This window comes from Talpa occidentalis, unplaced genomic scaffold, assembly GCF_014898055.3.
Source record: "Talpa occidentalis isolate TD23 unplaced genomic scaffold, MPIMG_talOcc4v2.1 talOcc4.5, whole genome shotgun sequence".
Lineage (NCBI taxonomy): Eukaryota > Metazoa > Chordata > Mammalia > Eulipotyphla > Talpidae > Talpa > Talpa occidentalis.
The window spans coordinates 98,669,866-98,682,462 of NW_023604861.1; positions in this window are offsets into that span (position 1 = coordinate 98,669,866).

Genomic DNA, 12,597 nt, shown 5'->3' on the forward strand with positions numbered 1-12,597 from the left:
TTATATATTATATATTAATTTTATAAATAAACTACTAAGGAATTTTCACTTAGCTTATACAATCATTTTTGCAAATAGAAGAAGAAGATAGGGGAGTTACAGAAAGATAGCAATAGAAAAATGGAAATAACCATAATAAACAATTTATATAAGGGACTTCTGAGTGGTTAACAAGTACGTGTGGAAATATTTCAACTCCCTAGCAATAAAAGAAATCAAAGCTAAAACTATGAGATATCCCTTTACATCATCCATAATGGCAAAAAAATAAATCAAAATCAGAAAATCAAAGTCACATAATAGCGAATGTTGGGAAAAAATGTAAGGAAATCAATATGGAAATCAATATTGAGTCAAAGAAGTAGACTGGTTGCCTCCACATTAGCAAAATCTCCTTGTCTCTATTTTTTTTTTGTAGTACCTCTTGTCCCCTTTCACCCCTTTCATTCATCCCTGACTCCCTGCCTCTGGTACCTCCAATCTGCTTTCTATGAGTTCTTTTTTCTTTTTCTTTTTTTAGATCCCACACATAAGTGAGAGGGGATGGTATTTGAGTTTCTCTGACTTATCTTGCTTAGTATAATGTCCTCAAGGTCCATCCACATTGTTGCAAATGGCAGGTTTTCTTCTTTTTATAACTAAATTACATTTCTCTGTGTGTGTGTGTGTGTGTGAGAGAGAGAGAGAGAAAGAGAGAGAGAGAGAGAGAGAGAGAGAAGAGAGCGAGCAAGCGAGAGAGAGAGAAACTTTCTTCATCCATTCATCCATCGATGGACACTTAGGTTACTTCCATATCTTGGCTATTGTAAATAATGCTGCAATGAACATGGAGTGTATACATATTTTCAAGTTAGTGTTTGTTTCCTTCAGATACATACCCAGAAATGGAATTTCTGGATCATATGGTAGCTCTATTTTCATTATTTTGGAACCTCCATACTGTTTTCTATACAAGCTGCATTAATTTACATTCCCACCAACAGTGTACTAAGATTCCTTTTTTCCACTTACTTGCCAGTACTTGTTATCTCTTGTCCTTTTGATAATAGCCTTTCTAACAGGTGTGAGGTGATATCTCATTGTGGTTTTGATTTGCTTTTCCCTGATGTTAGTAATGCTGAACATTTTTTTGTAGACCTGTTAGTCATCTGTCTGTCTACTTCAGGAAATGTTTATTCATATCCTCTACCCATTTTTTAATTGGATTGATGTTATGTTTTGCTACTGAGTTGTAGGAGTACTTTGTATAGTTTAACGCTTTATCAGATATGATTTACAAATAATTTCTCCCATATTGTAGATTGTCTTTCATTTTGTTGATGGTTTCCTTTACTGTGCAGAAGCTTTTTAGTTTGGTGTAATCCCACTTGTTTTTGTTTGTTTTAGAACACGAAAACATAAAAGAAAAAAAGAAAAAATTGAACATCAAAATTATAAATTTGTATTGTTTGAAAGATACTAGTTTTTTTTTTTTTTCTGGCTCAAAAAGGAAGCCCTACCTCCCCCTTTTGTCTTCCTAACTCACTTCCTCATTTTATGGGCCACAGTGTAGCACGTCACAGTGCTAGAACCAGACAGACCTCCTGGCTTGCTCCTGACTCTGCATCACAGCAGTTGTCTGACCTGGGTAGGAGATTTGGAAATTCTGAGTCTGTTTCCCCATCTGTAATGTAGCATGGTCACCCCTGCCTTGGTGAAAACATCTGTCTAATGCCTGTTACCCAGCACATGTTGGAGATTTTAGTAGTCGGTGACATTTTCCCCAATATAGCCAAAGGTCAAGACTCATGATGACCTTGACACCCAACCAAGACAATCACAGAGAAAGATATATATATTTATTTTTAAATTTAAAAAAGGCAAGTTTGGGCTTCCTTTGTGTTCTAGAGGTTAAGTCTCAGCACTATCATCACTACAGCCTAAGTTCGATCCCTGGCCAGGGAGCTAGCCCACGTGGCACAGCAGACCTCTCCTGTCTCATCCAATGCTCCCCTTAGCAGTATATTTCAGTAAATCCACCTGTTCTGCTCCCCACTCTGTCTCTGGTGAATACTCTCACCAACCGCACCTCTGGCCTATACCCTGGTTCTTCTACACAAAAATAAAAAATAAATAAATTAAAAAGGCAAACTACAGACAGAAAGTAAATATTCCCAAAACATATGCTAGACAAAAGACTTAGATCTGAAATATATAATTACACAACCCAACAATAAAATAACAATCAATTAAAAATGAGCAAAGCTTTTGAATAGACATTCTTTCAAAGAAGATATACCAAGAGCCAATAAACACATGAAAAGACATGAGAACATATGAAAAGATCAGTCATTGGGAAAATGGAAGTCAAAACCACATTGAGATACCACTTTACCCACACTAGAATGGCTAGAATAAAAAGATAATAACAAATGTTAGGGATGTCCAGAAATTGAAGTCCTTGAGTTGCTAGTGCAAATGTAAGATGGAACAGCTACTCTGGAAAATAGTTTGACAGTTCCTCAAAAGGTTAAATGTAGCATTACCATATGATCTATCAACTGCACTCTTAGCTATATACTCATTAAAATTATAAACATATATCAAAACCTGTACATCAATGTACTTGATAGTCAGAAAGTGTGTGTGTGGGGGGGGAAACACTATTTCCAGCAGCAGCAGATAAGTAGGTAAACAAAATGTGGCATATCCATATAGTGAAATTACTCAGTCATAAAAAAAAGAAAAGGACAACAGTACTGACACATGCTGGAGCATGAATAAACCTTGAAAACATTATGCTAAGTGAAAGAAACTAGTCACAAAAGACCATGTATTGTAAGATGCCCTTTACAGCAAATGTTCCATAAATTAGTGGTTGCTGGGGCTAGGGAGGAAAGGTAGAGGGGGATTGATTGCTGATGGGCCTGGGCTTTGGGGGAAAAAGAATGAAAATTTTTGGAATTAGATATAACAGTGACAGTGGGAAAACTTTGTAAATAAGATTAAAAAAAAAACACTAAATTTGTTCATATGTAATAGTTGTAACAAACAACCCAATAAAAATTGAGCAAAAGATTTCAAATGACACTTCACAGAAGATTTATGAATGACAATAATGACATAAAAGAATACTAAACATCATTAGTCATTAGGGAAATGCAAATTAAAATTATAATGAGAGGGTCCTCCCTGGTGGCGCAAGGGGTTAAGTCTCAGCACTATGAAGCTATCAGCAGCCAAGGCAGCATGAGTTCGACCCCGGCCAGGGAGATGACTCACATGGCATAGCAGACCTATCCTGTCTTGCCCTCCGCTGCCCTTAGCAGTGTATGTCAGTCAATCCACCTGTTCTGCTCCCCACTCTATCTCTGGTGAATCCTCTCACCCTACCCCCTGCACCTCGGGCCTGTACCCCGGCTCTTATACACATAAATTAAAAAAAAAAATCTTTAATAAATAAATAAATAATATTACAATGAGAAGACTAGCCATAACAACTTTTGTCAAGTAGGTGGAACAACTAGAACCCTCATATGCTGTTAGTGGGAATATAAAATAATATTTGGGTGGTTACTTAAAAATACTTAAATATACACTTACCATATGACACAATCATTCCACTTCTAGATATTTACCTAAAAAAAAAACCTCAAAAACATACGCAAAGACTTGTACACAGCAGCTCTATTTGTAACAGCCCCAAACAGAAACAATATAAATGTCCCTCAGCAAGTGAATGAATAAATAAATCCATTCAATGGAATAATGCTTAGCAGTATAAATGAATAAACTGTTGATAAATGCAACTTGGATGAACCTCAGCATCATCATACTTAATGAAAGAAAATGAAGAGTGCATACTATATGATTCCATCTATTAAAAAAATCCTAGAAAGTGGACACAGGAAGCTCCTGGAGATGGGACTGATGGAGCATTCCAAAGGGGCACATGGAAAATTTTGTAGCTAATGAAATGTTCATTATCTGAATTGTGTTACCTATGTGCACACGTGTCAAAATTGATTAGATTATTCATTTTAACTATGTGTATCCATTGCATTTTGATTATACACCTAGATAAAGTTGGGAGGGTAAATTACATAAACAAACAAAAACAAACCCAGGTAAAGATATCAGATTGAGAGTACATGATTACTTTGGCTTCCTCCTGAAACCTCACTCCAACATGTAAAAGAAGCAAAATTTAAGGCAAATCCCACACAAACAAGGAGAAAAGAGAAGAACAATAGGAAAAAAAAAAGTCTTTCAAAACTGGAAAGCAGAGGGATAAAATGCCATAAGTGAAACACAAAGTTAAATTCCTAGTCAGCAGTGGGGACAAGAGCCAATGCAACTTATATAGCAGAATCGCCAAAAGACCGGGTAAGTGGGGCACCAAGTGGAGCAAACAGATGGGCTAAAATAAGAACAAGTTGAAGGCATGAGTAATATGCCACCTGTTCACCCTACAGTGATGGTAATAACCAGCACCACCCCCTCCCACACCCCCACACTCACATGCCTCAGAGCCCCTGGTAGGAACTGTTGTATGAACGACAACCATTGGCTTTTGGCCGTCCAAGGAAAGCCTCTGTCATGCAGGAAAGTAACCTGGATGAAACAGATTATTCAGGAAGAAGAAAACAGTAACAAAAATCACTAACATCCTTAGCAGGAGAAGGTACTAAGCAGGGGGAGTTATCATAAAAGGGAACATTCCGAAAACAGATATTTTATGTATTAAAAATAAGAAAGCAGAAAGTAAATACTCAATATCAGGGTTCAAATATCTTTCCAGAAAGTAGAGCCAAAAGGTAAGAGGTTGGCAAACAGGAGGGAAAAAGATCAGAAAGTGAGAGGACACATTCAGGTGGTTGACCATCTGAATAACAGAAAGTTTAAAAGAGAGAAGAGGAGGACCTCCCTGGTGGCGCAAGGGGTTAAGTCTCAGCACTATGAAGCAATCTGCAGCCTCTGCAGCATGAGTTCGATCCCTGGCCAGGGAGCAACCCACATGGCGCAGCAGACCTCTCCTGACTCACCCGCTGCTCCCCTCAGCAGTGTATTTCAGTCAGTCTGCCTGTTCTGTTCCCCGCTCTGTCTCTGGTGAATCCTCTCACCCTCCTCGCCTCTGGCCTGTGCCCCAGCCCTTGAATGCATAAATAAATAAATAATTTCAAAAAATAAAAGAGAGAAGAGGAAAAATGAAACAATTCAAGAAAATTCCCTAGAGCTAGAAGATGAGAATTTACAAAGGAGAACCCAATGGTAGCACAATAGATAAAAACAACTCAGAGGAAATACCAGGAACAAAGAGGTCTCACTCACTTGGGCTGGAGAGGGAGGGGGTGCCGCAGGGTGGGGGGGCAGGGGGTAGGTGTTACACATCACAGATAAAAGATAGGAATCAAAACACCTTCAGAATTACTTGAAAATTCTAAAGGAAAACTATTTCTAATCTTTATTTCTGTACTTGGCTGAATCATCCAACATGTGAGGATCTAAAAATTTTTACCTCCCCATGTACCATTTCTTCTTTGACAACCAAAGAGGAAATAAACCAGGGAAGACGAAGAATGGGCTATGCAGGTCACGGACTGACCTGGAAGGAATTCCAGGCAGAAGTAGAATGCAGATGGCGCAGCAGCAGCTGCCCACACCGCCTCAGGAAGGAGAGATGTTGCTTGACTACCTGTTGCTGCAGAATTATCAGGAGGACGGAATTGGATTTGTGATTAGAACAAAATGCAGCAACCATGTCTTGGCTCTAGGAAAGGGTGTGCAGGAAAGGTCGTCATAGTGTCCTCTCGCCGGTAACATTACCAAGCTTGCAATAACAGATGCTACACAATGCTCTAACTAAAATTTCATGTAACTAGGGTGTCCCTGGTGGTGCAGGGGGTTAAGACACAGCACTATGAAGCTATCTGCAGCCACTGCAGCACAAGTTCAATCCCCCTGCCTGTACCCCAGTTCTTGTATGCATAGATTAATACATCTTTAAAAATAAAAGAAAATCTCATATAACTATTAATACTTTGGGAAGATGAAAGAATGGAGAAATGGAAGAGAGGAATCTTCATATAATGCCTCCAGTGAAGAGTCAATGTGTATTTGTCTATATATATTATTTAGAGACCTGGAGGCAAATACCAAAATAATGCCCTCTGGGAAGTGAAATTGGTTATCCCTGAGGAGGCAAAATGGTAGGAGAGAGGGTTTCACACCAAACTACATGAACGACTTGGCTTTGTAAGTGGTGTGCGTGAATGCTTAAACTACAAAAATGAAAAAAATGTATAAGTATGTGACAGCGGTTGAAAGCTGCCCGCATAAGTCACTATTGAAAAAGACACTGATTCTGTGGCTTGTAACAATTACAGATTTTTTCCTTTATTTTTTTATGTATTAAATAATGTATGAAATAAATGCTTTACCTTTTTAATCACATAATTACTACTTTGAAAAACAAAAGAATATGGAGGTAAAATCCAAAGGAGTGTCAAGAATGTCCTCAGTGAAGAATCTGCACCGCCCTAGGTGAAGTAGGTTCCAGACTGTTATTGTGGTTGTTCCTTTGAATGGGGCCCCACCTCTTACCACCTGTCCTTAACTTCACAACTCAGAGCTGGCACTCCAGTGCCAGCTTAATTCTGTCTACTTCTGTGCCAGCTCCTTAACTGCTTCATAATTTTTTGGAAAGTCCTCAGGCACATAGCAGGCAGTCAGTAATTCCCTGCAGCGTATCAGTCGCCATGTTTCCCCTTCTGTCCTAGGCACTGAAAATACAGCAAACAAACATGACTGAAAGCTGGAAATGGGGGACTTAGAAGAGAGGACTGAAACATCACACAGCTGGGTCCTCCACTTGGCCTAGCCAGCCTTGGATGGATTTGGAGAAGGGACCCACCTCCCCAGATTGGGAACTGGATTGGCCGCTAGGAGTAGACTGCGAGGAAGGAAGCAGCAAATCAAAACTGTGCCCCCCTCACGCTCCCCTCCCACGCACACACCCGGGGTTGTCCAGCTGGGAGCCCATGAATTTGCCACTAGCCCTCAGCCCCCTCTTCCCACGCCAACCTACTAGAGACGCCCACACAGATTGTGGCCGTCTGAACCACTTCCTCTCATTCATTCATAGGTCTTCATGCCAGTCAAGGCTTTGACGGGAGGCGGGTGGTGCCCAAATGAATGCACCAAGAACTACCGGGTTTTATCAGCTGTAAATCCTCCCAGCAACCAAGAGGAGGCTTCTGGCAGGCAGTGCAGCCCTGCCCCCTGCTGCTGCCACACTGAAGATGCAGGACAGGTGAGGAGGCAGCCAGCCCTTTCTGGACTCATTCTTGAGTTATCTGTGGGTCTGCCCTGGTTATGGCTTGAGTTGTCCCCTCAAAATTCATATGTTGACATCCTAACCCCCCCAAGTACCTCATCTTATTTGGAAATGTGACCTGATCTTATTTGTAAATAGTGCCATTGTAAACGCAAAGTTTGGGTAAAATGAGTTCACACTAGAGTAGGGTTAATTTCTAAGCCAATATGATGGGTGCCCTAACCAAAAGGGAGCATTTTGGACAAAGACATGCTGTAGGGGCAGGATGGGCACTGAGCAGGTTTCTATGATCTGGCGATGGGTAAAGGGGAGTCTTGGAGCTCTCAGTGGCTTTCTCAGGCTTTTATTGAGTTGTTAACATGTAGAGCAGCAACCAGGTACACGGCAGGCAGGGGTGCCAGGGGGCTAGGAGGCCAGCAGGCCTCCAGGCCCCCTGCAAGTCTTCACTCTGGGCTTCTCTGGCATCCTTTCTCCCCTTCTTTCTCTCCTGCTTCTGCTTCTCTCTGTGACTATCTCTCAATACTCCTCCCGCGGCCCACCATAAATAAAGATAGTTTGCAATGTAACAACTACAGGTGCCCCATCAGGCAGGGCAATCCCGATGGTGGGAGGGCAGAAAAGCCTGAAAAAACATTTACCCTACACATATGCACAGGGAGATGTGAAGATGAAAGCGGAGATCAGGGTGATGCCTCTACAAGTCAAGGAATATCCGAGATGGCTACCAGCCACCAGAAGTTAAGAAAGAGACTCGGCTGGTGGCCCAGGCAGTTGAGCGCTGCGCTGTGAAGCTGTCCTCAGCCTCTGCAGTGCAGGTTCAATCCCAGCCGGTGAGATACCCACATGGTACTGCAGACCTCTCCTGTCGCACCTGGTACTCCCCTCAGCAGTGTATTTCAGTCAGTCTGCCTGTTCTGTACCCTGCTCTGTCTCTGCAGGGTGAGTCCTCTCACCCGCCCACACATCCGGCCTGTACCCCGTTCTTGTATAAATAAATAAATCTTTTTTTTTAATTTTTTAAAACATTTATTTATTTTATTTATACAAGAACAGGGGTACAGGCCAGATGTGTGGGAGGGTGAGAGGATTCACCAGAGACAGAGTGGGGAACAGAACAGGCAGACTGACGAAATACACTGCTGAGGGGAGCAGCGGGCGCAACAGGAGAGGTCTGCAGCGCCATGTGGGACACTCACCGGCAGCCGGGGATTGAACCAGCACTGCAGAGGCTGCAGACAGCTTCATGGAGCTGCGCTCAACCGCCTGCGCCACCAGGGAAGGTCCAAATAAATAAATCTTTTAAAAAAAGGACAGAGACTTGGTCGGATTCTCCCCCCAGTCTTCCGAAGGAACCAGCCCTGCTGACACCTTGATCTCAGACTCCCAGACTCCGGAAACAAGAGGCAACAAATTTCTGTTGCTTAAGCACACGGTTTGTGGTACTTTGTTACCATCGCCCCAGTAAACTAGAAAATCTCTGGCATTTTTTTTTTTCCTTTTTAACTGATCCAGAGTCTTTAAATTGATACACTCAAAATTGTAGGTATGTCTTATCTAGAATTTGACAAAGCCTGCCAGTTTCCTCCATTCCTAGTCTCTTCTTCTTAAGCAAAATTACCTCTGAATTTTCACTGGACAGATGACTGCTCGAAGTACAGAGGATTTCACAGCAGCTGGGTATGGTCTTTTGACAAATCTCTAGCTATTGGGCTAGAAGCAGACATAGCGTGCCATCCTGGGAGTGTCCCCAAAGGTAATGATGTTCTCTTCTCTCTTTTGCTCCTTCCCACCGGTAGAACACAGACATGATGGCTGGAGGCAGAACAGGCCTAAAATTATTTGTGTATATATTTGTGTATATTAAGTGCTATGTCCCAGGCAGCATTCCAAGTAATTTACATGTATTATTTTTAGTTAATCTTCACAACTCTATTGGTAAGTATTCAAATCTCTCTTCTACAGGGAAGATACACAGGTTCAGTTCACCATTGAAAGTCTGGTTCAGGGCCTCCCTGGTGGCGCAAGGGGTTAGGCACCGCACTATGAAGCAATCCACAGCCTCTGCAGCACGAATTCAATCCCTGGCCAGCCAGGGAGAAACCCACATGGCGAGGCAGAACTTTCCTGTCCCGCCCGCTGCTCCCCTCAGCAGTGTGTTTCAGTCAGTCTGCCTGTTCTGTTTCGCACTCTTGTCTCTGGTGAATCCTCTCACCCTCCCACATCTCTGGCCTGTACCCCAGCTCTTGTATGCATAAATAAATCTTAAAAATATAGTCTGGTTCAAGGTTACACTCAACTCTAGCTTCTGAGCCCATACTTTCAATCACTTCACCACCCATTACTGTACATTAGGACCCCTGGGAAAACACAATGCTTGAGTCTCACCCCAGGAATTCTGCCGCCACTGTGATTCCACCCATGTGATACAGGTGTGACAAAACCGCAGGAGCCCTCGTGTGGGGGGACGAGTTACCATGCACTAGTTACATTCACAAGAGGACACTAGTCTTGTGCCAACCATATTGTGAGCGTCTGTCCCTCAAGACTGAACATAATCCTAACTCATCATTTAACATATGGTAAGTTGCATTACCCATAACACCCAAATATCACTATTTCAAAATATTCATTACCTTTTTAGGTATGGTTGGGCTCTTTAAAAGTAGACAACAAAGTTAAGTAGTTTATGTTATCTGTTTGAAAAAATTTTTACCGCCTTTGTAGACCAGAAACCACCATGGGATTATTATTATTATTTTTTTTTTTATAAAGGCATGTTTTTTTTATTTATTTGTTTGTTTGTTTGTTTGTTTTGTTTATACATGCACTGGGTACAGTCAGAAGCGCGGGAGGGTGAGAGAATTCACCAGAGCCAGAGCGGGAGCAGAGCAGGCAGAAGGACCGAAGTACACTGCTGAGGGGAGCAGCGGGCGGCAGGAGAGGTCTGCGCGCCATGTGGGACCCTCCTCCGGTGGCCGGGGAGCAGCCGGGGATCGAACCGGCGCTGCAGAGGCCGCAGGCAGCTTCGCAACCCATGGGATTATTAAAGAAACTGTGGCTGTAGGAGCCCTGGGGATTCTTTTGGAATGCCTCTCCAAGTGACCACTTTGTAGGAAGGAGCATATTTTACATTAAGATCACTTCCGCAGGCTGTAGTTTAATTTTTCAGATACTTTCAATTTTATTAGAAATCAGAGTTCTCAGCTTTCACCTAAGGGCATTTTCATTTTGAAAATAATTTCCAGATTCCTGTTCTATCATGCTGGGTACAGAAACTGGTTACCTTATAATTAAACATTTTTAAAGTGTCACCTCAAAGATGTCGCCAAGAGTACTGCCCCACCCCTTTATATTGACTCAAAGGGCAGTGGTGTACATCCTAAAGTTTTCAGGAATGTTACTTATGCATCCAGCCACTCATAACCATCCAACAATTGGTAACTGAATGACGGAACTAGGAGGTTGGGAAAGTTTAAACTACATTTTTTTTTAAAGATTTATTTATTTATGCATACAAGAGCTGGGGTACAGGCCAGAGGTGTGGGGGGGGGTGAGAGGATTCACCAGAGACAGAGTGGGGAACAGAACAGGAAACAGACTGAGATACACTGCTAAGGGGAGCAGTGGGCGACACAGGAGAGGTCTGCTGTGTCACGTGGGTTGCTCCCTGGCCGGCTGGGGATCGAACTCCGGGTTCGAACTCGCACTGCAGAGGCCGCAGATAGCTTCACAGTGCTGTGCTTAAGCCCTTGCGCCACCAGGAAGGCCAGTTTAAGCCACATTAAACACAGATGGATAAAAAATAAAGCCTGTGATCCAAGTTCCAAAGTCAACAAAGCTAAGTCTGAAGGCATACTGCTGGAGTCATCCTGGGAGAGGTCAAAGCTAGGTGTGCATCTGTTCTGTCACTTCCTGTGGGACCTTGAGCAAGAAAATTACTCAAGATCTGATGTCATTTCTTCACCCATGAAACAGGGGTTGTGGCAGGACTAGATAAGACTGCACGAAAGCATGAAGCAGTGTCCAGCACAGCCAGTGCTCAGTAACGACAGCAATTAGTTGATCCTGAGCCAACATAAGCCAACAGTGACAAAACTGGTGACAATATGGACACCTTAACTTGTACTAGTAGTATGCAGATCAAGGAAGATTGCTGCCTGTTTTTTCATCCTTTGGACTACATTAACAGTGACCACTTTCACCGGGCAGTACTGAAGTTACTGGCCTTGGGTGGCATCCAGGCATGGGAATTTTTAAAGTTCCCAGGTGCAGCTTCTTTCGTAATGTAGACATGATGAGGGGGTATGCTTGGTCTCAATATAAAGAACTTCTAGAAAGCCAAAGCTGCCCCACTGTGGCGATGCTGCTCTAAAACTCAGTAAGGGCAGCTACTTTTGACTTAGCTACTTAGTTATTGACTAGGGAAATAAATATAGCACGATACTTATCTGATCTTTGCCTTGTTGGCCAGAGGGGAACTCTAAGTCATTTAGGAGGGTGATTGGGGATATGTATGTATGAACTGAAATTCAATATGACATTATGTGCTGCTAATGGCATTATGACCACACAGAACATTACTAAAAAGCACACTCAAGTGTGTCATATTGTCGTATTTGCATCTACTTTAAATAGCCGTGAAAAGTGTCAGTCCACTTAGGCTGCCATTACAAAATACCATGGACTGAGTGGTTTAAATAACAGTTCTGAAGGCTATTAAGGCCAAGATCAAGGTGTCAGCAGATACTGTCTTGGAGAGAGCTCTCCCTGGCCTCAGACAGTTGCCTCCTGCGTCACCACAGTGAAGAGGAGCAAGCCGCTAGTCTCTCAATCCCATCCTGGGGTCCCACCCTCACCTCATTTAAGCCTAATCTACCAACAGCCTTGTCTCCAAATACCCTAACATTGGGGTTCAGCATATGCGTTTTAGGTCTGTCCATAGCAAAGCGTGTACAGAAAAAATGATAAAGTACTTGCTATAGCAAGATGTTAACCAGCAAAGGTAGGGAAAGGGTACAAGGCCGTATTATTTTTTCTTTCAACTTTTCAACATACATGAAAATTTTCAAAATAAATTTGAAAGATTTCTTTTCACATATGAAACTATTGGTGACATGGAAGTTGAGAAAAGTTGAGGGCCACATGAACAGTCTTCTAGAATGTGAAACATGAGCCCATGGAAGCCTTTTCCCTGTGCTGCTCCAAGGACAGAGCTCTGACCCCCTGGTAGACAGTGAGTCAGAGAAAGCACACTTGGTCTCAATATATAGAGCGTCCTGAAA